Source organism: Xenopus laevis, chromosome 8S (assembly GCF_017654675.1).
Source record: "Xenopus laevis strain J_2021 chromosome 8S, Xenopus_laevis_v10.1, whole genome shotgun sequence".
Taxonomy (NCBI): domain Eukaryota; kingdom Metazoa; phylum Chordata; class Amphibia; order Anura; family Pipidae; genus Xenopus; species Xenopus laevis.
Genome location: NC_054386.1, coordinates 32534752 through 32548603, shown reverse-complemented (window position 1 = coordinate 32548603; position 13852 = coordinate 32534752). Strand labels below are relative to the sequence as shown.

Below are 13852 nucleotides of genomic sequence, written 5' to 3'. Positions count from 1 at the left end.
AAAGCATAAAATCAGATTTTTAAAAATTGACAGTTATAAACTGTCACTAGACTTTGCACACAACATCCCATAATAACAACATCCCATAATAACAACAACTCATGGACATATGTACCAGCATACATAATTAAAAATGCGCCTATTTGCTGTATTTTTTACAATAGACAATATAGTTATTTTACAAAAAGCAAAAAAAAAAATTTCAAACGCATAAGATCAGATTTTTAAAAATTGACAGTTATAAACTGTCACTAGACTTTGCACACAACATCCCATAATAACAACATCCCATAATAACAACAATGCATGGACATACCAAACCAACCCTCCTATTCTGACACATTAAAACTTCGTCCAGAAAATGAAAAGTCTAAGTTCAAAACATGCATTTTCAAAATAGAAGCTGCTGCAAAATCACAATATGGCAGCTCTGTGGCAGTTATAAACTGTCACTAGACTTTGCACACAAAATCCCATAATAACAACATCCCATAATAACACCAATGCATGGACATATGTACCAGCATACATAATTGAAAATGTGCCTATGTGCTGTGTTTTTTACAATAGACAATATAGTTATTTAACAAGAAGCAAAAAATTTTTTACCAAACACATAAAATCAGATTTTTAAAAATTGACAGTTGTAAACTGTCACTAGACTTTGCACGCAACATCCCATGGACATATGTATCAGCATACATAATTAAAAATTAGCCTATTTGCTGAATTCTCCCATTTCTCTAATTAAATGGCTTTATATTGCCCATCGGTAACAGTACCTATCCTTATAACAATAACCAAGAACTCTGAGGTTTATATGATTTATGTATTTAGTTATCAAACTAACCCTCCTATTCACTAACAAATGAAGATTTACTGCAGAAAATGGAAAAAACAATTCTTTTTCAACATATGTTGTCAAAAAAAGCTGCAGCAAACTCTCAATACCATCGAGTTAATTAACAAGATCACCATTTGCATGAAATGAGCATTTAAAATTGCATCTTACTTGTTTCCCTCTGCTGCCTGCTCGTCTGCTTTCATGATGTTTTTTTTGACAGAGACCTCTCTTTGCTCCCCAGTGTTTTCCCTTGTTCCCTACCTTTGTCATCTTCTCTCTTTCATCTCCTTCTTCCAATTTCTGACGTGTCAGGTCAGGTCCAAAAGCGCAGAGGAAATCACCTGCTCTTCGGCTGATCGTCTCACCTAACTGACAGAAAAATGGCAGTTATCTGGGTCATGTGACCATGGAGCATGTTAAGCTCCGCCCAGGGACACGCTCATTGGTGGGGCTGCGGCGTGCTAGTGTTTTGCTGGCCTAATATGGGAACCGGTCTCTGTGTGGGAACTGTACAAGTGATGATTAGAACCTGTGGCTTACAAAATGTATGGTTCTCAGCGTATGAGGTAAAGAAGCCGCTGCAAGTTGTTACTCTAGAACTCAACACAGGAAGCGAAAATCACATTAGAGGTTTTCGTTGCTTGGGAACAGTGTGGCGCCCCCGTCACATGCCCCGCCCACTGCAGGATCCCAGAACAAGCCGCAAGTGCGAGTGTCTGGATCACTTGCCGCTTATCATACTCCCAGCCTGCGTTCTCTATTTCCACAGCAGCGGGAGACTGATGAGCAAAGATTAACTGTCCCTCTATGAGTTTACCGGAAGGCGTTCCGCTGCATGAGCGCACTCTTCCTGCGTGCGCCAGGGCTGGCCGGGTTGCTGAGCTTCAAGCAATACGGCCAAAGTTTCCACTCCCCCAGCAATGTCATTCGAGCCTGCCGTGGGCAGCCATCCTTTCAGTGCTGCCACTCTGTCAACCCCTGTACCAACGCAGGCATGAGGCAGCAACAGCACCTGTGTCCACACCAGCGCCATCCACAGTAAAAGTCTACCTTAAAGACAAGTAAGTACAATCCCTTTGTGTATACAGGCTGTTTTCTGCCATCATAAAAGTATGAACATTGTTGGGCAATTTTTGTGCCTTCTCTCTTGTAGATTCAATGCTTCAGATATCGCTGCAACCATACCCGACTCTAGTGCTGCTGCCTTTTCTTTTACTCCAACTTCCAAGCCCAATGCTACAGCACCTGCTAAAAGCCAGCCTACAGTTCAGCCTAGTAAGCTGATTGCTGTCTAACGTAAAGCTCACCTGTACTGCCCACTTCTCACAAGCAGTTGTAGAACTTGGTTCTTTCTGTAGTTGTAAATACACAGGTGCTGTCCATTTCCCTAGTCACCTGGGTCTTGAAGCATTTTTAAAATTTGCCTTTGCATAAGTGTTAGTTCACACAAGGAGATTCGAGGATATTTTGTCGCCTGGCGTCAAAACCTGGAGGAAACTTTGGGCGACTTCGGAAAACGCAGAGCCGCGTGTGCTTAGCGCAGGTGACTTTTCATTATAGCCTATGGGAAGACATGCTGAGGCAGGTCGGGGAGATTCTCACACAGAAGACGAGGCGATTAGTCGCCAGGCGACAAAATCTCCCCGAATCTCCTTGTGTGAACTAACCCTTAATGCAATGATAAAAAATAATCTAGTACCTAAATTCAATCTGAGCTAAAAGACAGTCACTTTTTCTTATACTGTTATACGATCTAAATAAATAAAAATCAAGATATTAAAGGAAAACTATACCCCCAAACAATGTAGGTCTCTAGAAAAAATATATTCCATAAAACCGCTCATATATAAAACCCTGTTTCATGTAAAATAACCCATTTTCATAATATACTTTTTTAGTAGTATGTGCAATTGGGTAATTCTAAATAGAAAACTGCCATTTAAAAAATAAGGGCCACCCCTTGGGATCCTATCCTAAATTGCATGAGAAGAGGTTAATGCAAATTGTATCGTGGTTAGTGGAGCTACAGCTTTTCCCCAAACTTTAATGTTCTATTGTATCCCCATTTATAATCTATTATGTCTCATTTTTTGGCTCTTTTAGATCTACAACTTTAACAATGTGCTAGTTCTGCCATGGTGCTTGACTACCCCTTATCATGTTAAAAACAGTTGCTGTTCTAGTATTCTGTGATCCTCCTGCTGTCAATCCTCCTGCTGTCAAGCACATTTCCATTTTACATGTATCAACAACCATTCAGACTCACCGCAAGCCTTCTTTGAAAATCAGGCGGCCCATGGATGCATCACCGGATGCTGGGTTCCCTCAGTGTTTCACGCTGCATTGAATAGGAAGAAGAAAAAGAGTTTCCACACACCAGAGTGCTTTGAAATCCAAAATCTTTATTAATCCATAGTAAAAGACACGGAGCACGTCTAGCTTGAAGCGTTTCGGGCGCAGGCGCCCTTAATCATAGACATAGGGGAAAAGCAAATAGAAAGTCCATATAACTAGACCAATCCCACAGCGACCTCTATTGGTAATAATCTAATGAGATATAACACGTTAATTAATGGGATTGCGAGATATACCAATTATAGAATTATAAAAGAAACATGGTGGATTAAAATAAACAAAAATTTAATTTTAACAAAAAAAGATCATTGCCATTTTAATCACATCATCTGTGAGATCACGTCACAGGCCATGGGGCACCTCTTAATGTCCTGTTTTAACTAGGTAGCGCTTCAGGAGTCACAGAACTACTACTAATTGGCTGCAATTACTACTACTTACTATTACCCCTCCCAAACAGTGTACTGTACAGAGCCTTACTCTTTGCATGAAGGAACAATTTTTACATGCTCCAGCCAGGTTGCTTTCTGCAGGCAAAAAGTATAACACAGTCAAGCCAAACTTGTGAGAATGCTGTAATGTAAATATGCCATTAGTGGGCCCAGTGCAGTTTTCTTCCACATATCAAATTTGCCAACTCTTCTAATGCAAATACATATACATATTAGACCTGTCTACTATAAAATCCAGCTGTAATTAGAAGAAACAGACTGACAAAACAGAACTTATACAGTTATTTTACTAGCTTTGTGCTGGTTAGAAATTGTGCAGAAATGTTGGTACCTTGCAACCACAAGGGATGGTGCGGTGCACATGCAGAATTAGTGTTTAACTGGCACACTGTCAGGCTATATATGCCACTATATGGCAAGCTCATGAAATGCAAAGGGAACCCCATTCTTACCAATCTGTCAGTAGCAGGGCTCCAGAGATTGAGGTGCATTGCTATCAACATGACCTATATGTAACTTTTAAGTTTTTTTTTTCTCTGTTTTGTTTGGACTTTTTAATATGTCATGCCCTGCTTTAATCTGTCTTTGGTAATCAACCCCTGAATTTATTGGAACTAAATTGTGGGCCTTTTAGTGGCAGATAAGGGTGGATTTGAAGATCCCATGGATAGTTTTACCCCTATGGTTCATGCATTATGCATAAGTAATGAGCTGCACAGGCTTCAAGAAGGCAGAGTAAGACAAAATGCTGCTAAGAGTAACCTAGTTTTCACTACCCTTGAGGGATTTGCCAGCCTTGAGGATGCCAAGCAATGGAAAACAAGACCCCAAATATCTCCAGCTGCTCTACTGGACCCCATGAGTGAAGCACAAATGCAGGTTAGGTACAGGCTCCTTTCTCTTGGCTACTTCTTTGATCAGGATCCCTTAGTGGGTCTTGAGCTCAAATGCAACATTCTGCATCATAGATAGACATAAATGATAATTGTGCAACCAATCAAAGGAGACTTGCAATATTACCAACTTAATGTGTTACGTAAAGTTCTACATCTGTAGCTAATTTGTCACATTTCATTCCATTAAACTCTTTTGGTGTCTTCTGTCGGGAACATATGGACATATACAGTATGATAGTAGAAGTTTTTTGTATTTTCTTATAATTGCATTCTGCTGAAAACAATAGTAAAGACTTACTGTTCTCCTTCTAGGAGATTAGAGGACTAAACCAATATGTAAAGAATGCAGTTCAGGATGTCAACCATGTCTTAGATCTGGAGTGGGATCGGTATCTGGAAGAGAAACTGAAAAACAAGTGTGTATTTTGTAATTAAAAAAAAAAGTGGCTCACCTGGCCTATCTAGTTCAACAGCTATCATGTATGGGGCATTTGGGGGGTCCTGTTCAATCGATATCTGGCTTGTTTGAAAGTCTAGTTGGGAAAAGGCCTTGTCTGCGTGTTAATGTGGTTTCATTGGTCAGGGTGCCAATTCGGCCTAGTGTTGGTAGTCAAAGGTAAAATATTCTTTTGCTGAAAGGGCCCATGTGCCATAAGCCTAAGGTGTCATATGTCTTATAAACAGATATAAGAGCAGAAATGACTGTTTACAGGACCTTAAACAGCCTGTTTAGGAATTAGAACACTGCCCCTTTACACAAGCCTGTAGGCTGACCACCTCAAAAACAGTCGTCATCTTCAAGCTCCTTTTTATGGTATTTAGATCAAAACATACATTTTCAGACCTCATCTTGGTGATTTCAGGGGCATTATTATTTTTGACAGTGAGATGTTATTCAACACACTGGCTAATCATCAAGAGATGATCAACCAGCAAAGACGATGGTTAGAGCAACTGGGGAAAAGCCTGCAGAGGCTGCAGTTATACAACCAGATCTCTCAGAAGAGGTGAGACAGTTTTCAAGTCTCTCATGTACCTTCCCAATTGAGCATACCAATGTCAGAGACAATTTCCCTACAGTCCCTGCAAATCTAAACCTCTTTTGTTGAATCCCTTAGATTCTAAGCTCTTATGCCCTTGCACTGTAAACCTTGTTTGTTAAATTATTGTTAGACCCCTGTTTCTTATGAATCCTTGTAAAGCACTGTGAAACTTCCTGTTGATAGAGACTAAATGATGATGATGAGCTCTTGCTTTAAATGTTAATTAACGCATTCATTCTTGCACTCCCCTCTTTACAGTTTTGACATTGAGTAGGAAAACCTGCAGAACTCCGTGTCCAGACCACCATATACACCAAAATACATTTTATGGCTTTCCTTACAATCCTGTTGCCAAAAGGATGTATAAAAGGTATGGCTCTGCAAAGTAAAAAAGGTGTTTTTCTATGTTTATGACTAGGGTTACTGTCTACCCCCTAATGCAGTGGTCCACAACCAATGGCTCACATACATGTTGCTCCCAGTGGCCTCAAAGCAGGTGCTTATTTTTGAATTCCAGGTTTGTGGGCAAATTTTGGTTGCATAAAAAACAGGTGTACTGCCAAACAGACTCCTGTAGGCTGCCAGTCGTTTTTTATTTGCCACCATATTAACTTTTTGTATGCTTGCGTTGCCCCCCAACTGTCTTTACAATTGAACGTGGCTCACTGGTAAAAAAAAGGTTGGGGTCCCCTGACCTAATGCAAGGATAGACTCAATCTATTCCAATTGGTATGTTCTTCTGGGTCTTTCCCTTGGGATTTGGGTTGCACCATAATTGTTATGTTGATTTAAGATGATTTAAGTTCTTTGTCCATTTGCAGCCAAGCTGTCCAAAGTGAAGCAGAGACAGCAAGAGGAAAACTCTTCCAGTCCGATATCTGGCTCCAGGTACCTTTCCATTAATTAGAGATACTGGGGGTCATTTATCAACACTGGGCACATATGCCCATGGGCAGTAACCCATGGCAACCAATCAGATTGCTGCATTCATTGTTCTACTTGCAGCTGGCTTTTAAAAGCTAATCGCTGATTGGTTGCTATAGGTAACTGCCCATGGGCAAATTTGCCCAGTGTTGATAAATGAGCCCCAATGTGGCAGGAAATCTCTGTGAATAAGCAATAATTAAAGCGTAAAGACACTGGTCCTTTTCTTCACTTGCATAGAAGTGTGTACAGCACTTTTGCCATGTTTTAAGGCAGAATGTTTATGTATATGCTCAGCGACCCAAAGCATATTTGTATACAGTTTCTGCCGATAGATGCCTGTGATTAAAGCTAATGGAACAGATAAGGCGCTAAGAAGCCATAGGAATAGTTTTAATGGCACCAAGAAGAATGATTAAACTTTTTGTCTGAAGGGCTTGTTTTTGACACTACTGCTTTGAGTGGTGTGTGCCAGGAGAGTGGGACCTGGCCTTGGCATGGCTTCAATAACCTTTCAGGCAGGCCTGCACCCTGCTACAAGCACACATAAGTACTTATTAGTGAAGGGAAAACGTATGTATTTAATTCATAAATAGATTATAGAAATAATAAATCAGGCATTATATACTGAGTCCTCCCCTATGATTTTGGTAAAAGTTAGTAAATGATTCCCTTACAAGTCAAAAATTGACTTACCTTGCAAGAGATTGTCCAGAGAAATGTAATGCTATATAAGGTACTTGGCTTGAATTGCAAAATGTCTGATTGTTTAACATCTGCTTCTTTCAATTTTATAATGTGCCTTAGCCTCAGTTTGTATTGCTTTCCTTCCTTTCTCTCCTTTAGTACTGCATCAACTGTTTGGTAATTATAAAAACATGCTAAATAAAATTTTAAAAAGCCAGATGCCAGGCAATTATCCTTTATATATTGGTGGAAGTTTCAATGTATGTTTTTTTTTGTTTTTTTTTAAATTTAATCTCTGGTCTTTTTTTCCCCCTACACTTGTAACAGCCTGTCTTACTTAATACCTATATCCAATGCTTACAGACTGTACCCTAAGTTGTCAATGTGCAAGAGTTAAAGAATAATGGGCCTGGGCCAACCATTCCTGCAGCGATAGGGTAAGCAGTAAAACCAACATGTAACTATGTAACAAGCCTGCAGATGGCACCATCACTCTGTGTGATAAGAAGCTAAAGATAATGTTTCTGCTTTTACAGACCACGTGTGTAAATCTGTCTAAAAATTTTAATGAAACCGTATTGGCTCAATAGCATGACCAATTTTGCCAGTGCATTTCCTGTGCTTGCCACAATGATACATGATTAACATTAGGATTATCATCTGTGTCAATTTGATCATCTTTGTGATTGGTCATAATGATGTTAAGGCAACATTTGTGATAACTCTGCCTTTAGGACTGCAGCAAGCATCAGCAGGCATCCAAGTGTTGACCTAGAGCTCCCAACAATCTACCAGCAGTAGGGTGGGTGTGAGGAGTTGTTTCTAAACTCTCAACGGCTGCAGGTTTGCAGGTGCTTATGAAGAAAACACCCACAGCACAAATCCCTCATCTCTGTGTTCTTTTTTTTTTTTTTTTAAAGGTAAGTTTTATTTCTCATTTTTAAACACACACAACAATCATACATACAACTCTGTGTTCTTTTAAACAGCACATCACATTAGGCAGACATTCTTTTTGCATCAACCCCTCCCCCCCACCCAAGGGAGGAGCAACAGACTGCCGCAATAGCACTCTGGTCTGCGACCAGAACCAACGATACACAGCTGCTGATTTTCTTCTTATCGGAGCGGTCGTTGTTCTCCCCCTCAGGCCAGGGTTGTGAGGCGGCAATGAAGAGAGATAGGGGAGTGCAAAAGCCCGCCTATGGCACTTCTTCCAGTCAGCGATGAGGCAGACGAGCGAGTGGAAAACCACTAGGAGGAAGTGTTGTACCGCCACCATTTTAGTTGGTGTCTCTCACCAGTCTTCCTGCTGAACCCTGCCGTGGCTCCAGCCGCCGAGGCAGTGATTACATCACAGTCCCCTGAGGGGTGACACTGCCAGCAGATCACTCTCAAGAAAGGGGAGACTCCTCCTTCCCTAGGGGTCCTCTCTTGACAGGTCTAACCCCTCTGTGTCAGAAGGCAAAATTTCCTCCTCAGATGATCGGTCTATGGAAAATGAAGAGGAGGACGTGGAACGGGGATCTCACCATGATATAGAGCGCACCATCAGAGCATCACAGAAATTATCAAGATTGACCTTCCAGAGGACAGCCAACCATCCAAGGGACTGTTTAAGCGGCAAAATAAGACCCCCTCCTGCTTCCCGGCACACAAACTACTACTAGCACTGGTCCAAGATGAAAGGAAGTTCCAACTGTCTCGGAATGGCTGTCATCCATATCGTAACCACAGGGACTAGTGAAGGAGGTGATATATACCATGTTGCGGACCCGAAAACCTGTCTCATACAAGGCTTACCACAGGGTATGGTGCGTCTACTGGGACTGGTTTCACGACAAAGGTGTTCCATTTGACACCTTCTCACTACGACAAGTATTCTCCTTTCTCCAGAGAGGAGTGGACTTGGGCCTGAAGTTGGGTCCACCAAGGTCCAAGTGTCTGCTCTGTCGACACTCTTTCAATCCCATCTAGCCCTCAAAGGCCCTGTCCAGACATTCGAATATGGTGTGAACCGATTGTGTCCGCCATACTGTCCCCCATCCCAGGGTGGGATCTCAACCTGGTACTTGAGACTCTGCTGGATCCACCCTTCCAATGGACCAGGTGGACCTTCCCTGGGTAACCTGGAAGGTCATGTTACTTGTCGCATTGCGTTGGCGGGTATCGAAGATAGGGGCTCTCTTCTATGCCTCACCCTTCCTCCTTTTTCACCAGAACAAGGCTGTGTTATGCACAGTACTGTCTTTTCTGCCTAAGGTGGTCTCCCTTGTGTTTGGACCCGAAGAACAACAAGGAGATGAGATTGCACAAATTGGATGTGGTGCGAGCCCCTTCCAACCTACCTCAGACGCTCCAAGTCTATCCAACAATCCGAAACACTATTCGTAACACCTTCAGGCGCTCGAGCGGGCAGGGCCGCTTCCAAAACCTCCATTGCCCAATGGATCCGAGAGACCATCTGCTAGACCTATGTGGCCATGGGTGAACCTTCCCTTGTACGGGCACACTCCACCAGAGCACTGAGGGCTTCCTGGGCCTGGTGCAACTCTGCTTCCCCGGAGCAGAGCTGCTTCATGGTCATCCATACACACCAAATTTTACCAAATAGACCAGGTCGCTTCCTCAGAAGAAGAAGTTTTCCACTCGGTGCAGTAATCAATGCCTAAGTGAATTGCCTGTCCAGCTGTTCTGGGACTGCTTTGGTAAGTTCCCTTCTGTCTCCTGTGTCCCTTGGGGACAGCAGAGAAAACAGGATTTATTATAATCACTGTTAATTCCATTTCTCTGTCATCAACAGGGGGACACAGTACTTCCCTCCCTGTTAAAGGTTGAATTGACCCTGTTGGTCTTACACAAAAGTTCTTGTTTACTCTCCATTATCCTGCCTGGGGCCATTTGGTCTTGGGTACTTACAACTGAAGAGGAAACGGTAGTGCTAGGGGGTAAAGCACCCCTGGCATGCCTACATTGATTACCTCAAGTTTCCTGCCTCCTGAAGGGAGGTGCTTTGCCCCATCTGTCTCATGTGTCCCCCTGTCGATGACAGAGAAATGGATTTAACGGTTTGTATAATAAATCCTGTTTTTGTTAAGTAGTTATGCCACTGGCACAGGGTTGGTTATCCTTTGTATACTAACACAAAGCTCCTGATTCCATTTTTAAGCACCACCTCTACACAAGCAAAGCATCCCTTATCTCATGACTAAAAGAAGAACCAAGCTGAAAACAGTGTTTCTTACACCTCCAGACATTCTGTTCTAGGAAAACGTTGCCAAGACCACAGATCACAAATTGCAGAAAGCTGTCTGGTATGGACATAGGCTGGGGGGGTATATGTTATGATACTGTTCTATTCATATCTAGTATAGGTCAATCTAAAAACAACTGGACTTGCTGAGTAATCAATGAAGACGTTTCACTACTCATCCGAGCAGCTTCTTCAGTTCAACTGACTGGTGTGGGAAATTCTCGGCATATAAACTCTTCCACTAATCCATTTACAATGGCACATTGTAACTCTTCAAAGAGGTGACATCTGAAGAAACTCACAGAGGTGTTGATTCTGTGTAGTTGTGATAGGATTATCCAATGTGTCATGCAACTCCTAGATACAGGTGTTACTTGTGAGAGTTGCATGAATGGATGTGTGAAGTGTTCTGAATCCGCCGGGGAACAGATGTTAGAACAGCATTGTATGTAGCAGACAGGTGGAATGAAGTGGCGGCCTTCACAGAACACATTAACTCAGTGGACAATAACATCAAGTTCACAAGGGAAGATGTCCATGAGAACAAACTTGCTTTTTTGGACTGTTTAATATGTATCCAAGAGGGGGGTAACTTGAAGACGGAAGTATACAGGAAACCCACTCATACGGATCAATATCTGTTGTTTGATTCCCACCATCCACTGGAACACAAACTGGGTGTCATTTTGCATCGCTTAAACTGGCATCTTCCTCCTCCTCTAGTACTTTCATTGTGGAACCCACACTCAGCAAACCCAGTGTTGTTACAGCCGTGTCAACTTCGACTACTGTTAAAAGCACTTCTGTGGCAAGCAGCAAACTCGGGGAGGGCGTCTTTCAAGGGTTCAGGTGGAGAGACATTAGGAAGCTTCTCTGGCCTTTGAGTTGGTAGTTTGGCTGAAGTGGCCAAAGCACCCACTTCTGCACAGCAAGCCAAGTTATCCAGCAATTCTGTATTGTTTAGTCTTAGTGGAGTCCCACAGCCTGCAAAGAATGGAGAAGCAGCCTCCACAGCCAGCAGCACCTCTGGTTCTTTATCTGGAATTGTACAGCCAGTGCATCACCCAAAGTTGTAGCAAGCCAGACTTTACATTTGGGCTGCCACGGAGCACTCCTACTTCAGCAGGAGCTTCCTGTACAATGCCAGCCTCATTTCAAAGCCTTCTGGTTTCAGCAGCTCCCGCAATAACAACTCCTTCAGCTCCTGTCAACAGTGGACCAGATGTTAAACAGCCAATAAAACCAGGCTCTGAACCTGCAGATTCATCCTCTTCCCAGCAACAAGCACTGACCACTCCGTCAGCTGCTGAATAGTTTGCCACAGTGACCCCTGCAGCAACAACTGTTACTGCTTTGCCTCCACCAATACCAACTCTTGCCTTATCTTCCACAGCTGATTCAAAGGCAGAAGTAGCTGCTGTTCCCCTAATCTCTACCTAAGTTATTTCAGGCCAGAATGTTCCTTTCACATCCACAGTGGTTGCACCGCAAACCCAATTAGCAAGAACTTCTGCTTCTTGAGGAAGTGACTAGCACGGTCACGAAACGCGTCAAGCCAAGCTCCCCCCTGCCTGCAACATCCATGTGTTCATGTCAAGATTTTAACCTTCAGTTTAATAAATTTGGATTTTAAATTTACACTTGTCTCCAGCGATAAGCTACGTGGCAGGCTACTAATGTGCCTTTGATGATTTGTTCGTTTTACCACGTGACCAGAGTAGATTGCCCATTGCCCATGAGTGCTGGATCTTTGCTCTCCCCACTCGTGTCGTCCTTTGGCGTGTCCGCACCAATTAGCAAGAACCCCCGCTGGAGGCCTTATCTTCAAGGTGCCAGAGCTGCTTACAACTGCACTCCCTGCTACCACTGAAAACACACAAAGTGTTTCTCCAACAGGACAACCAGCAGCTGCAAGTTCTGCATTTGCTCAGTCAACTGCAATAGCAGTGTCCACTCCAATATTTGGCCAGGCACTAGCTTCTAGTACAACTCCCTTGCCTTTTGCTCAGCCAACCAATAGTTCTGTCAGTACATCAACCAGTCCCAACAGAGGGTTTGGAACATGAGCATTTGGTACGACAGGTGGGGAACGGAGGCTTTGGACAGCCCTCTTTTGATCAAGCTCCTTAATGGAAAGGTCCTGCCACCTCTAAAAGTACTTTTTCTTTTGCACGGTCTAGTTTTGGAACTCAGCCTGCCTTTGGGCAACCACCAGCATCGATAACTACATCTAGCACTGGCAGCATTTTTGTGAGTGCTGCAAACACCAGCAGTGCTAGTTCCTTTTCTTTTGGGCAACCTTCCAATACTAGCGGCACATCCACTTCAGGAGTACTCTTTGGACAAAGCATTGCCCCAGTCTTTGGGCAGAGAACCACATTTACCCAAGCTGCCCCTGTGTTTGTAAGTGTCAGTGTTTGTAGTCAATGTCTCTACAACCACCACCTCATAGTTTGGTTTTGGCTAACAAGCAGGTATGGGTGTGCGAACAGCCATCCATTTAGTGCGATATATGACATAAAATATATGTACCAGGCAATCATGGTTTATTTTCTGTAGGATTTGCTTCCGGCACTTCTGGTTCCTTATTCAATCAGGTAAAGAGCAGCAGTACAAGTGTCTTTGGACAGGTAAAGGTGTGCTAATATGTCATAACGTACACATATTGTATGGTAATATATGCGATATGTGCTTCCTAAGGCAAACATGTCAGTGGACTTTCTTGAGCATTTCTGAGCAGGGATCTTACAGGCACTGCCACATATGTTTAAATAGCGCATTTCCCATAGTTTTTTGCTGAATTACATTAGCATTTATATCCTGTGCTATTAGCCTCAGACTGTTTATTTGGTTATCTGACTTCCCCCTTAAGTGTGGGAATGATTCTTATGGGATCTATAGCCCATGATATCTGGTCTTCGATTCCTAAAAATACATTTAATTTAATCTATATATGTGTGCCGTGGCACTCTCATAATTTTAATACCTTAAGCACCTGTTTGTATGAAACAAAAACCCCCAGTATTAGTTCCTCTAAAACCCAAGGATAGCTTTTGGATTTATTTATAACCTAGACCAGGGGTCCCCAACCTTTTGAACCCATGAGCAACATTCAAAAGTAAAAGGAGTTGGGGAGCAACACAAGCATGAAAAATGTTCTTGTGGTGCCAAATGTGGATCGTCAACCTACAGTGAAGCTCTGTTTGGCAGTACACATGGTTTTTATGCAACCAAAACTTGCCTCCAAGCCTGGAATTCAAAAATAAGCTCCTGCTTTGAGGCCACTGGGAGAAACATTTAAGGGGTTGGAGAGCAACATGTTGCTCACGAGCTACTGGTTGGGGATCACTGACCTAGACCTACATCATGCACTTGTGCTGGGGTTAACTATACCTGGA

At 42.7% G+C, this 13852-nt stretch overlaps 1 long non-coding RNA gene and 2 pseudogenes across 1 annotated transcript; all 3 read left to right on the top strand.

Annotated features, from left to right (window-relative positions):
* The first annotated feature begins 1339 nt into the window (after positions 1–1339).
* LOC121397758 lies at positions 1340–4501 on the top strand. The gene is made up of 2 exons (XR_005963901.1): positions 1340–1905; positions 1998–4501. It is a non-coding gene; the product is annotated as an uncharacterized LOC121397758 (long non-coding RNA).
* Positions 4502–11103: 6602 nt separating this feature from the next.
* On the top strand, positions 11104–12194 carry LOC108700510 (annotated as a pseudogene).
* Positions 12194–12921, top strand: LOC108700509 (annotated as a pseudogene).
* Positions 12922–13852: the final 931 nt, after the last annotated feature.